This window comes from Macrobrachium rosenbergii, chromosome 55 (genome assembly GCF_040412425.1).
Source record: "Macrobrachium rosenbergii isolate ZJJX-2024 chromosome 55, ASM4041242v1, whole genome shotgun sequence".
Taxonomy (NCBI): Eukaryota; Metazoa; Arthropoda; class Malacostraca; order Decapoda; family Palaemonidae; genus Macrobrachium; species Macrobrachium rosenbergii.
In genome coordinates this window covers 21789096-21813824 of record NC_089795.1, presented here as the reverse complement: position 1 = coordinate 21813824, position 24729 = coordinate 21789096, and positions in this window count along the sequence as shown.

Genomic DNA, 24729 nt, shown 5'->3' with positions numbered 1-24729 from the left:
AACCTTCAAAAGGTCCAGCTGCATATTTGTTATACCTTAAGTGTTCTACCTTTCCATACCTATTCAATATATCTATTATCATATGATCGTCCATCTCGAAAGGTGTGTTCCTTATTGATACAAATGACACTTGCGAACTAAATGTATAACTTTCACTGAGTCTGTATCATTTATCTTGACATCCTTATCCTCAGATTTCTTCACAATATCTGTAGGTATATCTGTTGAGATCAGTTTTACTACAATCTTATTTCGATTTATATTTTGAACACCTTTTATGTCACTAATTCCTAATTTCATATCCCTGAATAACGCATTGCCAACCATTTCCATGGTTACATAAGGCACTGTAAAATGTAGGCCTATGGAGTCCTTTCCCCTGAGAGCATGTGTATTATAACCCATCATGATTAGCCTGTTTTGTTTGCGGGCTAACTGCCAGTGCTGTGTTTAGCTGGGGAAAGGAGGGAGGGAGGGGGGAGGGGGAGGCTGCGAGCCCCAAAACCCTGAGGCAAATCGCCTCATGGCATATTTGTTCACTGGCCAAGACTCTTATTTACTAGGCGTGGATCAATTAGGACTCACTAAGACAGGTCGGCCAGACAATGACGTCACACGGGCTCGTCGCAGGTAGAGCCCACTGCTGGCTCGTTGATACAACAGAATGATTGACCATCCTTTGTCCTTGCATTAATAATTTCAGCGTTGTATTAACTTTCTTTTAGCCTAATTATTTGTCAGTGTCGGTTATTTTGTTAAAAAATACAGCCTCACATGTGACAACTGTAAGTAAGAACTCTATATTTTTATTGTTTTACACAATAGCTTGAGGTACACTGTAATGGTTACTCACAATACCTTAGATATTCAATATATGAAAAGAGATTTGTCCTCGATTAACCTATATATAAGTACAATAGTACTAAATATTTAACTGCTCTTGGTTCATAACCTGTAAATCATGGGCCATGGCTCACTTTACGCGGTCGACTTGGGTGATTCATCATTAATCCCTTGTCAGGCCGACTTGTCTTAGTGGGTCTTGGTATCAGTTTATCTAAATTACAACACTATTTTGGCACATAAATCACTGCAAAGCACAACTCTAAGGTCACATCACTGTTATGCACTGCTGGAACAGCAAAAAATCGAGAATAAATCCCTGGGATAAGCTCAAAATTGAGAAATACAGGATCACTTGAAAACATGTGTTCCTTCAACCAGATTTGTATTTGCTCTCCCGTGAAGTACTTATTAGGAGGGTCCCACACGGACCTACACAATTGTCCATCTTATCTGGCCGTCCGAACTCATACCCTAAGGATATCCACACCTCACAACAAGCATCTCCTGACATACGCTCCAAGCACACGCATGTAAGAAACACAGCCAACACTATACATCCTTTTTATGTATACTGTCTTTCATGATAATGTCACATCAAATGTATCATTCCTAATATAGCTAATACAATGTCAGCTTTCCAGATATATTGATCAGAACTCTTTTCACAACTTGTAAGTAGAATTATGTATCATTTTCCATTCTCAAACAAACACAGTTGACTGTGTATGAATCTCTATTTTGTTGGCCTCGTGCCAGGCACTACATTTCTGCTCGCAAGAGCCCATGACCTTTCTGTTTGTTGTTTTGAATATATTGGGTTTTATGCAATAAGACCCCAAGTCTAAATCCCTACACTGTTTCGGCAGTTTCATGGCTTTATTTACTTGTCATTAGCAGCTGTTTTTACTTGTCATTAGCAGCTGTTTTTGGATTATCTTCGACGGTTGGAACTGTCTATAATATTAAGAAAGAAGATACCATGACTCGACCTAGGAAAAAATGATCGCCTTCTGGTTACTTTACGGACGAAGCTCACCCTCCAGCTTCGAAGAAGAGATCTAGTAGCGACCAGGCAACACTTGAACAACCAACCCACCTACCTTCTCCATTGCCCTCCACCTCCTCCTCTTCCTTGCAAACCTCTCCTCCTCGTCCTCCGACGTCTTTGGACCCTCGTCGTCCTCCTCCTCCTCCCCTTTCTCACCCCCTCCCCTCAACTGTTACCCTTCCCTCCTGCAGTCTCCAACACTAATGTTACCCTCCATTGCCAAAGTTTCGAGCACTTCCTGCTGAAGGGCAGACCTCGTGACACTGCAGTAGTGGCTCTTCAAAAGAACAATCCTGGCATAAATATCTATGCACGGCCAAATCACCGAGGAGAATTCACAGTTACTCCAAGAGACTGAGCTACAGTAGGCCTCTGAAGGCCAGCATGGAATTCGAGCAATAAACCCCCCATATTCATGGCGGTGCACTCCCATGAACAGCTAAAATCCGCGAATACCTAAAACCCCTCTAAAAACACTTAGAACTGCCTATTTTGATAGTTCAAACACAAAAAAAAAATCTCTAAATAAAAATGCTCACGCCTGAGTGTTTTAATAGTTCTATCACAAAAAGTGTATTTAGTCATGAAAATGATATGAAAATACAGTAATCAGTGAATATTTCTTAGTGAAAAATACCGCAAATGGGCGAATTTTCCGTGAATAATGTGTATATACGTTCCACAGAGATCTGTGAATAGGTGAATCCGCGAATCGTGAGAACGCAAATACGGGGTTTTTACTGTACTGAATCCCAATGAGAAATTAAATAAGGATATTGTTTGCAACTACTCAATAGAGCTCCCACTGGACCCTCTTCTGGAGCTCCCTCATATTTTGAACGTCGAGAGGTGTTTAACCAAATACAAACTACCACCTTCACGGAAGATCCTCACCAGTTTCAGAGGACCAGTCCCAAGTCAAGTATGGCTTAGGATATGGGAACACTTCCCCACAGAGGAATACATGCCAGAGCCTCTGAGGTGCTACAGATGCCAGCGTTATGGTCATCACCAGGACCGTTGCAGGAGCCCTGCAATCTGTGCCATCTGTAGCAAGAAACACGAGACAAAGTTATGTCTGGACAAATTATAAAAAGGGGAACCTACAGCTCCAAAGTGCCCCAACTGTTCTGAACGCCATGATGCGTGGTTCAAAAGATGCAATGCCCGACTTTACCGCATTGCACAATTGAAAGCAAGCACCAGTTAAGCAAGACCACTCCTACACCGGCACCCAGAGCAACGAGTCAAAACAATCAAACAAGTGGTGGAAGCAGCGCCTGTTTGTGTCACGAGAAAGGGATTCAGACTGGGCAGCCAACACCCTCAACCCACTCCAAACCCTAAACCTCAAGCCTCCTCACTTCCTCCTTAACCTATTCCCAACGCCAATGCTGAACCTCAAGCCTCAAGGTCGCCACTTCAGCCAGCAGACCAAGAGCCTGACACGGCAATCACTCATAGCGATCTCCACGACATCATGAAGAATTTTATGCACGCTTGGTTTAGCCACACATGTTCCGACTGCTGGAGTTACAATATGGAGAAATTTGTGGACATTGTGATCAGAGAAACTTGTGACCAATATGGCCTTTCTATTTCCGAGGAGCTCTCCAAGTACATTGATAATTGTTCATCATTTTGATTGACAATCACCCTGTTTCTCCCACTAAAACCTTTCATTTCCCCTTTTTCTGCCGCCTCACGCAGCTTTTTTAAAACAGAATTCTTTCATATTCACCCATCGATTCCCATCCCTAAGCGATCGATGCCTCTTCCTTTTCCCATGCTCAAAATGAGTTAAAAACGGCATTAAACCTCCGCAGATTTCCTGCTCCGATATTTCTCCTACGATAAATATTTCATTTTTCTTTACTGGCTATCTAACACTTGCCAGGACTCGTTACTAGCGCTCTTTCTCTCCTGCTGACGGGTGCCTTAGGGCTCAAGGAGGTTTGTAACCTCGCTTGTTAACCTTTCATTTCACACCATTTCACTGGCATATCCCTAAAACATAATAAAAGAATTCATGTACATATCCTTAATTCACTTACTCATTAAAGAATGACTTACGGGTTACTCTATGAGCAAGAGCCCGTGCTGGCATAAAGCCAGCTTAATCTAAAACAACAACAACAGCAATTTTAAATAAATCAGTAAGTTTGTAGACGCTCTCTCTTACTCACGCCTTCGGCCATGCAGCGTTTAAGACAGTGAAAAGAGGGAGTTGGAGTGGCTGGACAGCGAGGTAAAGAGGTCTGGAAAATTAATGAGATGAAGTACAAAAATGTAAAGGTGCACCTGGAAGAAAAACTCACAGTTCACTAAGAAATTACAGTTAGAGGTACTGGACAGCAAAAACTGAAGATAAGACGCTGTCAGATTAACGTAATTTATTGATTTTTCTCTGCTATAAGTGTTAACTAAATCAGCCTTGTTTTCCTTAGTTGTAAGTTATTTTTTTTTTTATTATTATTATTCAGTTCAACGGCTGTACCTTTTTTCGTTAACGTAACGACCAGTTTTGTTTTGCTTCCTCCTCTTGTTGTGAATTACCAAACTATCGGGCTAACAATTGTTTTCGTTTTTGTTTTTCGAGTTGAACTGGAACTATAGTGCTGTATGTGGAGAGCGGTCCGTGAGTTCGGGCCAGACTACGCTTATTGGACGTACGCTCTGTTAGCTGCAGCTTTATTTGGAGATTATTTACTTCAACAGACCTTCAGTTGGAAGTGGTTTACCGTGGAGATGTGCTGAGCCATCTGCGGTACAACACATTGTGAGTTTGGTCACGGTAGTGATTTTGCAGGTGATGTCATCTGCGCACCCTGTGCTCCTGTTTCCCGCCTGAGGATTTGGCGGAAGACGAGTCGTCGCTCCGTCCCGACACGCAGGGGATACCTTTAGTAAACCACTCTCCTTTTCGTCTGTCTCCAGCTGCATGCGCAAAGAGAGCTATGGGCTCGTTAAGGTGATCTGTAGGGAGGACTTTGTTACGACCTCTTCAGCCAGAATTTAGGTTCTTTAAACTTTAGTTTAAACAGGAATCGTAGGCGGTAAAAATATGCACAGAGCAAGAGGAATGTGAAGACAAACACCAGAGAAAAATTAACAATATTTAATACACAAGCAAACTTACACTAAATCAGCCTTGTGAGACATCTTAACATTAAATGTACCAAAACCAAAACAAAAAAAAAACACAGGGTAAATAACATTATCACAAGGTTTCCCTATTACTAAAAAGCTAATCCTAACATAGTAAGAATATAGACTTAACGCAATTACAACAGCACGGGCCCAATAATTAACAACTAACCTATACCTATTAGAAGGAAGGAAGATCAAAGAAAAGTAAAGTAAGGAAAACCTTAAGCCTCCTACCTAACCGTGGTAACTAAATTTATAAACTAACTCCAACACCTTCACACAGGAAACAAATATCCAAATCCCCACAACTCATTACAACGTATACATATATATAATAGATATAACTGGTCCTTAATTAAGACAAAATTTTACACTACAGTGAAGACAAGTGTTCAAGATGATAGTAGACAGGAGTTCCTGGAGGACACTTCAACCTCCTAACAGCTAACAGGAGCTTCACAAATTGTCCAGGTACACACTGAGTAGAGTTCGGTCCCGAAGGATAACAGGATAACACCTCTTACCTGGCAATTTCCTCCCTACAGATCACCTTAACGAGCCCATAGCTCTCTTTGGCATGCAGCTGGAGACAGACGAAAAGGAGAGTGGTTTACTAAAGGTATCCCACGTGTCGGGACGGAGCGACGACTACGTCTTCCGCCAAATCCTCAGGCGGGAAACAGGAGCACAGGGTCGCAGATGACATCACCTGCGAAATCACTACCGTGACCAAACTCACAATGTGCTTGTACCGCAGATGGCTCAGCACATCTACGGTAAACCACTTCCAACTGAAGGTCTGTTGAAGTAAATAATCTCCAAATAAAGCTGCAGCTAACAGAGCGCACGTCCAATAGCGTAGTCTGGCCCGAACTCACGGACCGCTCTCCACATACAGCACTATAGTTCCAGTTCAACTCGAAAAACAAAACGAAAACAATTGTTAGCCCGATAGTTTGGTAATTCACAACAAGAGGAGGAAGCAAAACAAAACTGGTCGTTACGTTAACGAAAAAAGGTACAGCCGTTGAACTGAATAATAATAATAAAAAAAAAAATAACTTACAACTAAGGAAAACAAGGCTGATTTAGTTAACACTTATAGCAGAGAAAATCAATAAATTACGTTAATCTGACACCTTCCTTCCCTAAAAAAATTTTATTCAAATAGAATACAAATTTTTTTTACAACACTACCACATAACATACTATTAGATAAAATGTGGATAACAATCCAAAGCATCCTGCAAAGGAAAAACAATGAGGTGAAGCAAATACTCAGAACAACAATACAGTAAAATATACTGAATCCACAAATTAGTTTAAACAAGGTCAAAGTTAACTACCTCAAATAAAATTTTCAATACAAAACTCGAGGGAGAAATGAGAAGGCTGAGGTGATTAAAGAAAATGAACAAACTTACATCCTAGAGAGGGCATCAGGAATACAGTTGTCAACACCCTTAACATGTTTAATAATTAAAGGAAACTCCTGCAGTTGAAGAGCCCAACGAAGAATCCTCTGATTAGAACCTTTCATTCTTTCAATGAAGACCAATGGGTTATGGTCAGTCCAAATTTCCACAGGGAAGGAAAAATTAGTCACATACGGTTTGAAGTGAACTAAAGTGCGAATCAAAGCCAGTGCCTCCTTCTCAATGGTGGAATACCTTTCTCTGCATCCAGCAACTTACGACTAAAGTACGATACTGGACGCACTTCACCATCCTCATGTCTTTGAAAAGTACTCCACCTATGCCTACATCACTGGCATCCACAGCCACAATAAACGGTTTCTGAAAGTCAGGAGAGACGTTAGAATAGGTTAGACATCAATACCATTTTAAGTTTTAAGAAAGATTCCTCACATTGAGGAGACCATACAAAATTTTGTCCCTTTGCAATAGTTGAGTTAGGGCTGAGCAAGGTCAGAGAAGTTCGGATGAATCTCCTATAATAACCCAACATACCTAATATTCTCCGGACTTCCCTAACATTGCGTGGCCTTTGCAAATTTAATAGAGCCTCGAGGTTAGCTTTGTTTAGGAGTGACCTGACCCAAACCAACCTCTGACCTAGATAACACACCTTGGTTTTACCAAATTCACACTTGTTTAAGTTCACAACAAGACCGGCAGCTCTCAGGGCCTCAAATACCTTCTTTAGTCTCACCAAATGAGTCCTCCAGTCATTGCTGTGAACAACCAAATCATCAATATATATTTCTGTACCCTCCAGACCACATATAACCTGGTTCATCATCCGCTGGAAGGTACATGCCGCGTTCTTCATCCCAAAGGGCATTCACGTTACATTCGTAAAGCCCAAAGGGCGTGACAAAAGCTGAAATCTTACGAGCTCGATCAGACAGGGAACCTGCCAATACCCTTTAAAAGATCTAATTTAGTTATAAACTTTTGCAGGCCCTATCCGATCAAGACAGTCTTCGATACGCAGGCAAAGGGAAAGAGTCATTCTTAGTATTAGTGTTTACCTTCCGGTAGTCCCACACATGCGGAACTGCCGTCAGGTTTCTTAACCAGCACAATAGGTGAACTCCAAGGACTTACCAAGGTCTAATCAAACCATGCTCCAACATGTACCTTATCTCCTTCTCGACAATATCCCGCTTTACTGGATTTAATCGATAAGGACTTTGCTTGACTGGGGAAGCACCGCCCACATCAACATCATGCTGGAGCAAGGTCGTTCTACCTGGGATGCCTGAAATAAATCTGAAAAAGAAGATATAAGTTTCATCATATCATTTCTCTGGGTACCCTCCAGATGCTCCAGAATCTTTGCTAGAGTTTCCAAATTTTGAGTATTACTTGTCAGAGCATCTGAAGGTACCTGGCAATACAAGTCAGCTGGCTCATCTGTCGTCGTTTCTAATACCAGAGACACAGGCTCATATACTATAGCTAGAGGATCAAGTCTACGAAATGTGTACGCTTTAAGTCTATTGATATGAAATATTCTGACACTTTCGCTTGGTCCCAGGAGCTTCCACTTCATAATTGACACCAGACAGTTTCGGAGTACCTTCCAAGGCCCCTTATACCTAGGTTCCAGAAAATTGTCAGTGTCTGTACCCAAAACCAAAACTAGCTCACCAGGCTCAAACGAACGTGCCTTACTTTTCTTATCATAATTTTCTTTCATTTGATGCCTGAGACAACACCAAATTATTCTGGGCAAATTCCCAGGCAGCTGATAATCTACTTCTCAGGTCCTCAACAAACTCAACCACATTCAGATCTTTCTTACGACCAAACTCTAACAACTCGTGGAAGATTTCCAGAGGGCCACGTACCTTGTGCCCAAAAATCAATTCAAATGGGGCAACACCAGTGGAAGAATTAGGATGATTACGTATAGCAAAAGAGCGAAGGGAAGTCCTTTATCCCAATCCTCTCCTTGCTCATAACAGTACTTTTTAAAATAAATTTAAGGGTTTGGTGGAACCTTTCCACTACACCCTGACTCTCTGGGTGGCACACTGGTAATGTGCTGAATGGCCAGTTCAGCACATTTACCTTTAATACCTTGCTCGTAAAATTCGTACCACAATCTGTTTGAATTTTACGAGGCAAATATACCTGGAAAAAAAATCCATTAGTTTTCAAACACCACCTTAGAGGTAATTTTTTCATTGGAAAAGCTTCAGGAAACCTAGATGCTCTATCCATTATAGTCAGAAGATGTGTAAAACCAGATTTAGTTCTAGGCAACGGTCCAACAATATCAACAACCAACTCTGAAAATGGGTCACCAATTGCAGGAATTGGATGCAAAGGGGCTTTAGGAATGGGTTTATTGGGTTTACCCATTACTTGACACGTTCACAACCTCCAACAAATTTCTTCACTGAGGATTTCAATCCCGGCCACCAAAAATATTTTGCCAATCTACAATGAGTTTTCCACACTCCAAAATGGCCAGCAAAGGAATCCTCATGTGCTAACCTGAGTACACCATTTTGATATTTTGAAGGTACCACTATCTGTTCTACCTGAGAGGTTTGGTTTAAGCCATGATTCACAGAACGACTAACTCTATACAACAAACCTTTCCTCACACAGAACCTTGGTTTTGTTAAATCATCAGTACCTCCTAATTCATAACTAAATTCAGTCTTCTGAGCTTCAATGAAGCTTATATGGTCACAATCAGGTTTGAAAAAGCTTATTCACAATACTTCTACTACTACTACTACTAACTACAGACCCGGGTCTCTCTATCTCTACCTCTAAACTACTTAAATTTAAATTATCCTCATTCTGTAAGGCAGCATCAGCCTTTGCAGAAGCTCGAGTAGTAATTGCTATGGGACTTGCAGTTACAGACACTATTGGGAATAACTCATAACCTTGCACATCCAACATATCATTTCCCAATATGCCATCAATACCAGGGATGGGGAGCTTTTCCACCACCGCCAATTCCGTTACCCTGTGATACCTCGGGAAAATTGCCTCTACCTTCACCAGAGGAGCAGAAACCACTGTATCAGGGAACCCACCCAGAACCACATAATTTCCAGAATACTCACCAACATCCTTCACAACCCCTGACAGTACCAATGATCGAGCAGACCCAGTGTCCCTTAAGAATTTTACTTCCAAAACTTTATCACCTATTACCAATCTTCCAGGCCAAATATTGTCATACAGTCACAAAGAAGGGCTAGTAGGTGACTGATTTGTTTCACCTCCACCAACACTATTCCTAAATCTTTCTTCAGTTCCTGGGGACCTTCACTTCCAGGATTAATAGTAGTGGGGCATTAGTTATCAGAGATATGGGGACATCATTATTGGTTCCACCTCCATTCTGCTGGAGATACCTTCTCCGAGCAGGACACCGAGCTTGAAAGTGCCCTTGTTCGTGGCACCAAAACAAGTTTGCCTGCCTCTTTCAGCATTATTAAATCTTTGATTACTCTGGGAAAAGACCCGTGTGTTCCTTCCACTCGGGTTTTTCCCTGGCTAGCTTCAACCTTAGTTCTAAAGGGGTTATTAGCTCTCCATTGATTATTATTTGGCCTGACAGGTGGGATTTGACAGTCAATGAGTCAAAACTACTACTCCCCACTCTATGTGTCAAGACAAACTCATCAGCAGTCTGAGCTGCTTGACTCAAACTGTAAGCCTTAACTTCCTCCAGGTGAATTCTGAGGCTCTTACTGCAAGATTTTTCAATTCCTCAAGGAGCATCAGCTCCCTCAAGGAGGAGAAGGAGACCACCTGGCGACTCTTTACCCAGTCGTCAAACTGCTCCTCCTTGAGACGGGCATACTCCACATATGACATGTTAGCAGGCTTAACAGAGTTCCGAAACTTCAGGCGATAAGCCTCAGGGACCAAATCATAGGCCCTGAGGATCAACGCCTTAACCTTACCATAATCTCTGGCCATACTCTCTTCCAATGAATTATACTGACGCATGGCCTTACCCACCAACCGGCATTGTATTAACACTGTCCACATCTCAGTGGGCCAAGATAACCTATTTGCTACCCGCTCAAAGGCCTTGAAGAATTCCGGCACACTTCCTTCATCAAACACCGGCACTAATTTTAAGGCCGCACCCAGGTTAAACCTATCTGGGGAGGACCAGGGAGTACTATTGAAATCAGGGTTACCTTGCAACCTAGCCAACTCTATATTTAGCTTAACCATTTCCAACTCATGGCGCCTCAGCTTCTCATTCTCCTCGAATTGTATTTTCATTAATTCTATCTTTTACAAATCAGACTCAGTTCCACATTTTCTGGATTCACTACAGGCTGTACTGGCTCTACACCTACAGGCTCTGCCTCTACAAAGGATTAGTAGAGACTCTAGTTTTACCTGTCAAGTTAGCTGGTCCGGTATAAAAACACCAGTAATGAGGAGGGTCCTCAAACAGAGACAGGCCAGGATTAATACTAACCTCCGTATCATAATTCTCATCTCCAGAACTGTCACTACTAGGTACACTGTCCAAATCCCTAGCCAAATTCTCACCCTCGGCCATGCCCTGAGCTACCATTGCTTTTACAGCCGTCAATAACTGAGCCTTAGTATCCGTGCTTCTAAAAGAAATATTTAACCAACGAGCACAACTCTTAAATGCTCTTTACTCAATACAGCAAGAAATTTAATGCAGTCAGCTGAGCCCAAAAACTCTACTGGGTCAAAAACAAATTTTTCCATTATGCAAAAGCTACCAAAAGAAGGGGGGGAAAGTCAGACAAACAAAACCAAATTAAATATTGTAAACTCCTCCAGAATTGCTCCACAAACTCCGACACTGTGCACACCCGCGTACGATCCTGTCACGGTCGCCACTTTGTTACGACCTCTTCAGCCGTAACTTAGGTTCTTTAAACTTTAGTTTAAACAGGAATCGAGGCGGTAAAAATATGCACAGAGCAAGAGGAATGTGAAGACAAACACCAGAGAAAAAATTAACAATATTTAATACACAAGCAAACTTACACTAAATCAGCCTTGTGAGACATCTTAACATTAAATGTACCAAACCAAAACAAAAAAAAACACAGGGTAAATAACATTATCACAAGGTTTCCTATTACTAAAAAGCTAATCCTAACATAGTAAGAATATAGACTTAACATTACAACAGCACGGGCCCAATAATTAACAACTAACCTATACCTATTAGAAGGAAGGAAGATCAAAGAAAAGTAAAGTAAGGAAAACCTTAAGCCTCCTACCTAACCGTGGTAACTAAATTTATAAACTAACTCCAACACCTTCACACAGGAAACAAATATCCAAATCCCCACAACTCATTACAACGTATACATATATATAATAGATATAACTGGTCCTTAATTAAGACAAAATTCTTACACTACAGTGAAGACAAGTGTTCAAGATGATAGTAGACAGGAGTTCCTGGAGGACACTTCAACCTCCTAACAGCTAACAGGGGAGCTTCACAAATTGTCCAGGTACACACTGGAGTAGAGTTCGATCCCGAAGGATAACAGGATAACACCTCTTACCTGGCAATTTCTCCCTACAGATCACCTTAACGAGCCCATAGCTCTCTTGCGCATGCAGCTGGAGACAGACGGAAAAGGAGAGTGGTTTACTAAAGGTATCCTACGTGTCGGGACGGAGCGACGACTACGTCTTCCGCCAAATCCTCAGGCGGGAAACAGGAGCACAGGGGTCGCAGATGACATCACCTGCGAAATCACTACCGTGACCAAACTCCACAATGTGCTTGTACCGCAGATGGCTCGGCACATCTACGGTAAACCACTTCCAACTGAAGGTCTGTTGAAGTAAATAATCTCCAAATAAAGCTGCAGCTAACAGAGCGTACGTCCAATAGCGTAGTCTGGCCCGAACTCACCGGACCGCTCTCACATACAGCACTATAGTTCCAGTTCAACTCGAAAAACAAAAACGAAAACAATTGTTAGCCCGATAGTTTGGTAATTCACAATAAGAGGAGGAAGCAAAACAAAACTGGTCGTTACGTTAACGAAAAAGGTACAGCCGTTGAACTGAATAATAATAATAAAAAAAAATAACTTACAACTAAGGAAAAACAAGGCTGATTTAGTTAACACTTATAGCAGAGAAAAATCAATAAATTACGTTAATCTGACAGACGCGGGAATGAAAGTAAAGTAAAGGGCTTAAAATTAGATGCAACTAGGGGCCGAAGTGACGCTACAAACACCCCGAGTAATACCTACAGTGTCCCCGTAGGGGGTTAGTGCCGTCAGTGCACCTCATGCGGTGCAACGTAGGCGTTAACTTAAGGGTCTTTGCAGCGTCCCTTCGGCCCCTAACTGCAACTGCTTTCATTCCTTTCACTGTACCTCCGTTCACATTGTCTTTCTTCCACCTTACTGTCCGTCCTCTCCTAACAATTGATTCATATTGCAACTGCGAGGTTTTCCTCCTGTTACACCTTTCAAACCTTCTACTGTCAATATCCGTTTCAGCGCTGAATGGCCTTAGTTGCCCCAGTGCTTGGCATATATGCCTAAAATCTATAACTCAGTTCAATTAATACCTACAGTGGGCCATGTGAGGTGCACTAACAACATTTTCCCCCTCACCGGTTTTGAATTGACCACTAAGGTGTGACTTGGGAAAAAATTACCCTTTACCGTGTTACATTTTATACATATTATATAACTTAAATGAGATGAAAACTATATAGAAGCTTTTACAGACTAAAGTCTTCAAAACAATTCTGTTGACAAAAAAAATAAAAAAAAGTAATATCCATCGTTAGCATTTATTAATCCCGAAATTGTTTTAAGGCAAATAAAATTTTCATGAATTATTAAGGTGAAAATTTAAAAAAACACGATTGATCACAAATGAAAAATAAGTGGGCATTATTTTTTTTTATGGTTTTCAAATTCAAATTCAAATCAGGAACTGACCAATTATTGATATAAGAGTGACGGGAAGCATGACTGCTTTTATCATGAACCTGGTATTATTATTATTATTATTATTATTATTATTATTATTATTATTATTATTATTATTATTACAGGTTTTGTTAAACAAAATGGCAGTTTCAACTGCATTTATTTCATATAGTAAACGCTCAATTCGTCTTATTAATTGTTTTTCTTGCGCTGGAATGGTTGCAAGCAAGTTTGACCAATATTCATATCCGGTGGTTTAGTGATGTGTAGAGGTAGTTCTCGTTGAATGTCGACTAGTTTCGCCCTCCTCGTAGTCGACATTCAACGAGAACTACCTCCTACACATCACTAAACCACCGGATATGAATATTGGTCAATTGCATGCAACCATTCCAGCGCAAGAAAAACAATTAATAAGACGAATTGAGCGTTTACTATATGAAATAAATGCTGTTGAAACTGCCATTTTGTTTAACAAAACCTGTATTAAAGAAGGTCTTTCCCCTAATATTATTATTATTTTTATTATTATTATTATTAACAGATGTATGATATTTCATTGAACCCATTATAGTATATACTACAATTCCCTCATATAGAGAGCAAGAAAGCAGATTCGTCTCTGTATCCATATATAGTATACGTTTGCCTGTATGTATTTTAACTTGATTTCTTTAGAATGACGTAAAAAAATAATGTGTATTTTCGTCAGATGTGGTCAATTTTTTAATCCCTTTTTGATGAAAATGTGTCACATTTCGTTTTGATACAGGTAAAATAGATGAGATAAAAATGTGACGACAGTAACACCAATTACAGATATGTTTCTTTGCTTCTTCCAATTGTTTTAAGCAGTGTAGTCTTATAACTATTGGTAGAAATCGTGCAATGAATTACCCATTATCTACATTGCTTTCCTTCTCGCGTTTCAGGCAAATTGGAATTTTTCTCCTGCCTTGTGTCAAAATAACTATTTTTTTCTTTGGCACGAACCCATTTACATCACCCTACATCTTCAACTTTTCTTTCATTTATCAAGTCTTAATTTGTCGACCTCTAATCGGGAAATTGTCGTTAGGTCTCTGTTACCAGTAACACTAATAGTAAATTCCATAAGAGAGAAATGAAATGCAAAAATATCGATTATAGAAATGGCAGAAAATAAATTAGTAACTGTTACAAGACAAATGGTTTAATTCACAATGAAGGAAGACCTAATCCAAAACTCCATAATCCCCGATGTTAAAAGTTCTGAAAACCCCATATACTGAAAATTAAAAGGACAGATGATGGATAATTTATGTAATTCAGACGACTTTCATGATCAATATTTCAAAAACATATCTGATTATAAGATCGAAATTTTCCAACAAAAATCAAGTTAAACTGCTTCTGAAACACTTGATCACAAGGTATTGTATAACCAAAAAAGTAGTAAATATTTAAGATTTATGCATACCTCATACGAATAAAGATTTATAAATGAAATAAGACCCAGCAGTAAAGGACTCCCCACACAGAGCCTACTTGAAGTAATTAAACTTATTGCCAAGTGCAATCAGAAGTTGCTCAGTTGTGGCGGTTGAATGAAAGTCCCGGATTCGTGTATAATCCGGAGAGCGAATTTGCCTTTCAGCTTAAAGTTTCCTCTTTTACGGTCAACTTTGAAAGTTATAAACAACACGGGAGCTCATTTTGATTATTTACCCCCTCTGCTTATTGCAGCAGTTTCCAGAGAGGAGGAATGTTGTTTTGCTAAAGCAAATTATCTTTTCTTTCTTCTTAGGAATTAGAATAATGAGGTTGTGAACTGTATTGAAGCCAGAAAATATTCTTGACATTCCTTGTAGATTCTCTTGATAATTAAATCACGTGTATACATTTATGCAAACACACACACACACATATATATGTGTGTGTGTGTGTGTGTGTGTGTGTGTGTGTGTGCGCGCGTGTGTGTGTGTGAACTTGTGTGTATGTATTTATGCATCAATAAGGACAATAACATTATATACATATATATATATATATATATATATATATATATATATATATATATATATGTGTGTGTGTGTGTGTGTGTATATGTGTGTATATGTGTGTGTGTGCTTGTGTGCATATATTTATGCACGAATAGGACAATAACACACGCATATATATATATATATATATATATATATATATATATATATATATATAAAGAATATATATATATATATATATATATATATATATATATATATATATATATATATATATATATATATATTATTTACACCTGAAGGTGGGGGGAAAGAAAACTTACCACAAGGATGTCGCTAATCTGGCTGTATCACCTCCAAGAGTAAAATACAGTAAGAAGGAATGCGGGTTGAAAGCCCTACTTTAGAGGGATTCTGATGAGAAACTCTCGGGATAACTAAAGTACATGTATTTACAATACAAAATCAGAAGACAAGAGGGATAGGGCAGGCCACTGGGGTCCTGCTGCAGCAAATAAAACAAATAATAGACGTTAACTGGGTGCTGGGGATTACACTTCAATGGCGCTGTTCATAAGGTTACAATTGTAATTTTTTTGGTGCAACCAAGAATCTTATAGTCGTAGTAGAAGGATCCACACACGGCAGGCACTCCTTTCTGCAATAGAGAAAGTTATACGATCACTTGATAAATTAACGGCAATAGCGAGGATAAGAGGCTAGTGATGAGGGCGACAGAAATCCTCTTTCCATAAAACACTACTGAATAAACTTGTGGCATGAGTTTAACATGACAGGTCAGGTCTATGTGATAGTTGCACTTTGAAACGGAAACATTTAGGATAAGAAAAAGCTAAGTGACTGGACAACCTGAATTCCTTACTGTACCCTAATTCTGAAGAGATGGCTCCTGTATTCATACCAGTGGAAGGATTGAGGGGGAGATTGGCACTGGGTTTAAGATACTAGGACTGAGTCAGTCATCCACAGAGGGATGTTGGCTCTGAAGGAGCAGGTCTCTGTCAATGTCCTGGGATGGGGAGTTATTTATCAGCTCCTAGGATTGACGGCTTTTTTTTAGCATGGCAGGCATCCAGGTGCATTCTGGGTACATCCAGCTTTCTCTTTGGGCAAATGCTGGGCAGATAATGCATCCGATTTCTCTTTTGGCGAAGGCTGGCCAGCTAATCTGTGCCTCAAATCATGCAGGAGGCGCAGCCATCTTAATCAGCGTCTTGGGTCATTCAGGTGGCCAGGCATATTCTCTGAGTTCGGGTCGGTATCTGGAATAAGAGGCTAATCATAGTCACAGAGCTCAAGAGAGGATTAAAAGCAACAAGGGAAATCAGAATGAGATCAAAGGGGCAAGTATCCACGACTGAACGTCAGTGTGTCATGGCAAAGAACACAGAAGGTTATTACTTTGTTCTTGAAAGGCGAGTTGCCTTGGGGTGTTAACTCTTCTTATATATATATATATATATATATATATATATATATATATATATATATATATATATATATATATGAATTATTGTCCTTATTGTAGTTTGCATCAATAGTATACTGTTGTTGGGTTGTACTTTTGTAAGGCATGTCATCCTGGTGCAAGGGGGGTTGATTGGTGAGAAGTGGTTGAGGCAGTGAGTCAGCCTTCATGAATGGTGCAGAGAACTTGTGCATTGGCGACATGCACCCCACTGTAAAAATACCAAAGCCTCATTTATAGTAAAAGGGAAAAATGGCACCCTCATATCTCATTTACTAACCAATAGATTTAACTTTCAAGTTAAATTGCTCAGTTGACAAGGCTAAGAGTGCTCCTCAATACGGAATGAAATATGGTGAATGAATACTCAGATATAACTTGTTTGCTGGACTTAGGGGCACAGTGGATACAGATGGTGTACTACAGTGGTTCACACACCCTTTCTTATTTCCTTAAGTGGAGATCCTTGGTTGCAGCAGAATAAATGAGCTCTCAGAAGAGTGGGGACTTCTGCATGTGGCATTTTAAGGTAGTTCTTGGATGGCGGATGAATTGGCCAGACAAAAGGGGCGAGTGGTTGCTCAGTGACAAGGGAGCGCACAGTGGCGTGTTACTAGATCAGTGGTCTGTCTGCCTCTCCTGTAGTTGACCCAGGGTTGTCCTTATATGGCCTCGGTTTACTGCCAGTGTTCACTGGCCTGGGCAATTCAGGTGTCCTGTCTGTTGCAGGTGAATCCTGTTAATTCCTGCTGCATGCCATTCACGTGGTTGCCCAAGAAAGAAGGATTCTGTCTGGGGAGATGAGTCTTCAGCCAGTAAAATCACAAAACAGATTAAGGTAAGAGCTTTGGAGAGGCTTTGTGAGGGAGAGTACTGACCCTGATGAATTTCATGGTCAGATTTTAATTAACAGGGAGTGTCTTAAGGAGCATCTCCCTGTTTCTCTGCGTTGTTTTTCTAAAAGTTAGCACAGAGGGTTCCGAATAAGTTATACTTCTTGCAGCTCCCCCTAAAGGTAGACATTTTACACCTCTTTCACGTGTGAATGTCTGCAAATCAGCCCAAATGATTATAATTTACTGTCTCCCCTCAAGCCTTTGCAAAGTGTGTCAGACTAAAATTATATCAAGGTGACTGTTTTTAGGTAATTAGGTTTTAACTTGAGCATGCATGAGTTACTTGTGCAACACCTGCAATTATTTGATACTACTTTGTGTAACTTTATTATGAAGTTGGTTTTAAGTTTTCTCTCAAGTAATTTTGTAAATTATACAACAGCTATACTTAACCTATGTCAACGTAAGGTTGCTTGCAGATTGGCTACGGCAGGTTTCTGCCTGTTAGGGTAGATAACAGACATAGCTAAAGGGAAGTACAATTTAATACAAATCTAAATGCCTTTATAACATTGTGCATCATAGATACTTGTGTAACCACTCTGCTGGCAAGGGCCATGAGACTTTGCTAGGGTAGTGGCACTTTGCCAGGTGTTGGCACTAGTGTCACGAGGGCCTAATGGCTCTGTGATATACAGTTAATTTCCCTTTAGAGGAGTGTAAGTTTGCCATGCAAGCAATTGTATGGAAAGGTGAGTCAATGACTTGTAGTGCCAGGAGATCTGGCAGCTGGCACTCTGCATTGGGCAGAGTTTGATGCAAAGTAGAAGCATGATGCAAGGTAAAATGTGAGTTGTTACAAGGCATAAAATTAAATTATACATGGTTAAAGTTACTAGAAGAAAATGTTACATTGCTTTAAAGGACTTATAGTGAGAGAAGTAACCTGGCATCCTACTCTGGTTTGGGTGCCAAGTCACTTAATTAAAGTGGGGCAAAGTGCCCTATGGGCACAAGTACCTGGAGAGCTTGGTGGCTCTAGTAGGCTACCTGGATGTTCTACGCAGCAGACTTTTCTTCCTTGAATTTCTGTTAGATTGATGGTTCAATGTTGTAGGAGGAGTCATTCGAACTGAGTTGGGGGAAGGCGCTGGAGTGTCACCTACTCCGGCTGCTGCAACAACTGAAACAAGGGCAGTGCCAACAATTTTTACCAGTTGCCATCACAAATCCTTGATCTCTGCTATCAGCTGAGATGCTAGAGAATTGTCCACCAGAATCACCTGAGGACTGGGAAAGAAAGGAAAAGTAGTGGTGGGCACGAGAGGTTCACAGGTTGCAATGACTAACTTAGGCACGGGTTTTGAGGCCATGCCAGGGGGTGAGCTTCCACTGTGGTCAGGGGAATCCAGAAGGGACCCAGGTAAACTTTGGATTGGCTCTCTTACCGACACTTCTGATAGGCACTGTTACAAATGTATACACTTTTACTACTATCAGATCTCAAAAGCTAAGGTTAATATTAATGACCACACAAAAATTTTAGGTTAATAACTTCTCTTTTTGAGAGAGAGAGAGAGAGAGAGAGAGAGAGAGAGAGAGAGAGAGAGAGAGAGAGAGAGAACAACACGAAAGATCTCTGAAATCAGAATGAGCAAACTTTTAGGATTCTCAAATGATTATTGATATCTCTGAGTCCAAACAAACTTTGTTTCTGGACTGGTTAAGTCAGTTAAGGGGAGCTACTACGGCTGAGAAATTGGACAGAATCGGCATAAAATCCAGCCATGCCCAAAAATCTTTGTAGCTGTTTCCTGGTAGGTGGGGTAGCCTTTACGGGATACCTTCTACATTAGCATTAACCGGAGCGAGAAGGCCTCCTTTTCCAACTTCAAATCCCAGATACTCAACATTTGCCTTTCCAAACTCATTTTTTTGTAAGTTGATTGTTATTCCTGCTTCCCATAGTTTCTTGAACACTTTCCTAAAAATCTGCAGATGTTCTTCCCATGTATTAGAATAAATCACAATGTCATTAAGGTAAACACCTACTCTCTCTATGGATCCTAGCAGTTGATCCATCACTCGTTGGAATGTTGCGGGTGCATTCATCAGACCAAACGGCAAAACAGTGTATTGATACAGTCCAGAAGGAGTAATGAAAGTTGACAGGAATTAAGCATTCTCATCTAAGGAAATTTGATAATAACCTTTCAACAAGTCTATTTTGGAAACAAACTTGGCTTGCCCAATATTGTCAAGTAATTGATATATAAGAAGCAAAGGATAATAATTGTTATCCATACTGATGGAATTCAGTTTCCTATAGTCAGTACACATCCCAAATGAGCCATCTGGTTTCTTCACTAACCCACATGGAGAACTGTAATGACTTGAACTGGGTTCTGCTAATCCATGCTGCAACAAATACTCCACTTCTTTCTTCAAAACATCTCTGTGAAAAGGTGATAAGTGATATGCTCTCTGTTTAAATGGTTCCATCTTCTCTGATCTTTATCTCTGCTTTGTCAGATTGGTACGCCTGGGTACATCTGCAAAATTCAGGAAACTGAATAACTTCACTTAATTCACTACTTTGCTCAACACTCCAGATGTTTTGGTTTATCTTCAAATTTTCTAATATTGAAGAATTGTTCATCTTGTTTTCAACTCCCAATTCATGTCATCATCATCCTCTGTAGATGAAGTTGTCTGTGTTATTGACACTGTTTCAGTTTTAGTCTCAGAAGTAAGGTTTCAGAAGATTCATGTATCTTCCTCTGTCGTTTCTTCTTCCTGGTGTTTCAGTCACATAAGTTTGATCACTTAACTTCTATTACCTTGTAAGGACCTTGAAACTTATTGGTAAGGGAAAATCTTTTCACTGGTAAGAACATTAGAACTTGCTGACCAATACTAAAATTTCTTTTAGCTTAGTTTTAGCATCATATTTCCTTTTCATTTTCTCTTGACTTATTTTTCAAATTTTCTAAAGATAATTTTATAATTTCTCAACTTTTCCTCAAGTTCTTCACATATTCTCCCGGATTTCCTCTTGATTTTCTTCCCAATTCTGTGCAAGAATCTTCAATGGACCTCTAATGTCTCGACCAAAAAAATCATTTCATTTGGTGAACTTCCCATACTTTTCTTGATAAGCATTCCTAACTTCAAATAACATCAAGGGTAAACCAGCATCCCATTCTCTTCCTGATTCATTACAAGTACTTTAACATACTTTTCAATGTCTGATGGAACCCTTCCAAGGCTCCTTGAGTCTCTGGATGATAAGCAGTTGATAACTTTGTTTTCTCCTAACAAGTTATACATCCTGGAACAATTTTGAAATAAAGTTCGTTCTCTATCACTTTGCACAATTTCTGGTATTCCAGACTTGGGAGAAAAACTCCATAACTTCTCAGAAATTACCTTTGCACTTCTTACACTCCAGGATACCTTACAGGTAATGTTTGATATTCATTTCCTTTCTTTGTTTTTCGGAAGTGGCCCAACCACATCTATAATTACCTTGCTAAAGGGTTTCTCCTCTAACTTTATGGGATGTAGGGCAGCTTTCTGAATGGTTTCATTCAGGTTTCCAGCTATCTGGCAGGTGCGTGACATTCTCGACAAAAAAATTTGCTAACGTCCTTGTGAAGTCCAGGCCAGAAAAAAATACTCATAACCCTCCTCAACAGTCTTCCTGGTTCCATATGTCCAGACTCATACGCTACTGCTGCCAATTGTTCCCTCAATGGATATGGAATCAAAATTTATTGATATTCACCCCATTCAGCATTTCTAGTACTGTATATCTGCAGGTCGATGCTTCCTCATGAGCAATCCTTCCTTTAGATAATAACAGGTGGAGTTTGTTGCATCTCTTCTTGATCAACAACCTGAAGAACAAACAGCCAACATTGTATCCCTCTTCTGCAGTTTCATTAGCTTCTCTCTTGCCACTTGACCAACTTCAAAGGTTGAACTCCATATCTGCTAACTCTGCTACTGTGGTTTCACTACTATCTTCCAGGAACTTTGACTACTCTGAGTTCTTCAACAACAACACAGGATCTCTCTTCTTCTGGGAAATCTCTTCATTACTACCACTAGAGGAAACTTCTTTCTGGAACAGTTCTTCTAAGATCAAAATCCTTCACATGATCTTTCTTGTGCAGGTAAAATCCTGAGTATCTTCACTTGCAGACAGTTCTTCATACTCTGTAATTACATTAAACTTGAAACAGGTGGCGGTTTTCTTCTCAAAATCTCCCGTAGGGACTAATCCTCAATGGTTTGTCTGTCACTTTATAGGACAAGGAACAAATGGTACACACACCAACTTCATTACCCAGTAAAAACATGTACACCTTCAACAGCTAGGGAGTCCTTTACAGCAAAAATCAACATTTCCTGTTACCAATTCTGGGACAAATGCAAGCTGCATATAGGGTTACTCTCTCCTCCTATACCCTTCAAAATAACTGAATCTCAGTGTGAGATTCTTCTCCAACTGTGGGTGAGCACCACAAACTACCACACTATGGTTACTCCCCGTATCACGTAAAACCTTGACTGGTACCTGCACACTTCCTCCTTGAGTTGCCAGCGTACCTTCATAGATATATTATTAAAGCCTCCAAGCTGCTCAGCCACTCACTGCTTGAAGTTACATTTCCATTGGTTGCTAAACACTCTGCTTTTTAGTTTCAGTCATCCCCTGCAGTCTTCCCCACAATGCTTTTGCTTCTGTTTCATTTTCACTTTTAACCACTTGACCAACTGGTTTGGTCTGCTGTTGTGTCTGATAACAATCTCGACTGTAGTGTCCAGCTCTTCCATAATTTGAAGCAGAGACAGCATTAGTCTTCCGTATCCGTCTTGAGAAACTGGATGATGATTTGACATTTAATTGCTGAGGGGTGTTACCTTGTTTTTGTATTGGCATAGCCCACTAGAAGGATTCCAGTGGTAATGTTCCTGAAATTCTGGATGAGACCTAAAGCCACCTGTGCGTTGTTGGTTCTGGTAATTGACATTATAATTCCTTTTGCTACCAATAATATTAAAATCTTCACTCAGTGTAGTGGTTTAACTTTGTCAAGTTCTTAACCTCTCTCTCTCTTAAATAGGCTCTTATGTGTTCAAGAATTCCTCTAAGATACTGCTCTAGGACAACCAACTCCTCAAGTTCGTCCATAGATTTAACTTAGCAGCCTCCAACCATCATTTGAAACATCTTACTGTGTAGGCATAATCCAAGAAAGTCATCTTGTCCTCCTTTCTTAAAGATCTGAATCTTTCATTGTAATATTCAGGGGCTATCTGGTAAACTTGTAACACATTGTGTTTGAGTACCTTGTGCTCTTTACACTGATCGGCTGATAAGGCTAAATAGGCACTTCTCCCTTTACCTATGAGAACACTCTGTAACATGACTGACTATTTATCTTCTGGCCATCCCATACTTGAAGCCACTTTCTCAAAGTGATCAAAAACCTCATCTGGAGCTTCTTCTGTAAACTTTGGGATTAACTTATGCACTCTTACCACACCAAATACAGCCTGGAATTACCTTGAGTAGGGTTAGACGGTGTTACAGGTAACTTGGAGCAAGCTTCTAATACTTCATCTCTTCATAATCTTCCTCTTTCTGCTCTCACTCTTTTCTCTTGCTTTTTTATTTTTCTGCTGCTTTTTCTTCTTCTCTTTCTTTCTTTCTCTTTTCTCTCTGTCTTATCTTTCACTTTCTGCCTGCATTTTTTTCTCTTTCAGCCTGCATCTTCAGCTTAATCAAACTTTCTTCTGCTTCTGTACATCTTAGCTCTGCTTCTACATCACTTTTCTCTTTCTTTTTTATCTCAGACTCAGTGTTAGCTTTCAGTTCCTTGTGCCTATTTCTAAACTCTGCCCCAGCTACATTCAACAACTCTTGTGCTAATTCAAACGTATCTTCATAAGTTATTTTACCAAAGTCCATCAATGTTTGGATTGCAGTACATCTGATTTGTGCCTTAATCATACTACTAGACACATTTCCCCCCACATGCCACCGCTAAAGCAGTCCACTGAGCTTTAGTAAGGCTAGGTTCAGATAACTCTTGGACGGAAGGGGCTGCTGAAAATTCCTGAACATATTGAACAGAGCCATTTTCTCTAAGTTACTCAACTAAACAATTTACAGTACAATGCCAAAAATAGATTATACGGTCACTTTCCTATCAAAATATCCCTAACACCACCAGTATAAATCATAAACCAGAGTGATATTTTATTTTGTTCCCAGGTCTCTGGGCACTAAAATGTCACAAGTGTTCCATGTCTGTTATTACCCAACTAATCACATTACCCAACTAATCACATTACCCAACTAATCACAGAATTCAAAACTTTACCTCACTTCAGCCAGATACCTGAACTCTCATAACAATAAATATTATGACTGAGTACTCTAAAGGTTGCAGTGATTCATAAAAAAAAAAAACTTACTAATCACATGAAAAATCAGACTTTCTATCAAAACAAGTATGAAGTATCAACATTTAAACAAAAATATACTAAAGTAAAAGGGCATCACTCCATCAAACAACTTTAACTTTTTCCCTGGTCTTAAATCACTTCAGCAAAACTAAAGGAACAAAACATGTTTATCCCTTTGCTTTATGCATACAATTATTCATATTTACTGGTGGTCAATAAATGAAACAGTGTTTTTAGTAAATTTTAAATACAAAAATTTATTTTTGAATTCAAAATTTATAATTAGAATTCAAAATCTGAAAAAATTTACTATTACTTGAAAACAACACAAAAATTTAATTCTTAATTAGAATTTGAGTTAAATTACAAAAATTTATCAAGAAATTAAATTAATCCAAGCAAAAATTTAAACTATCAAGAATTACTCAAGATTTAAAAGAAAGTCTTGGAAATCAAAATGCAAAAATTAAGTATGCAATGTT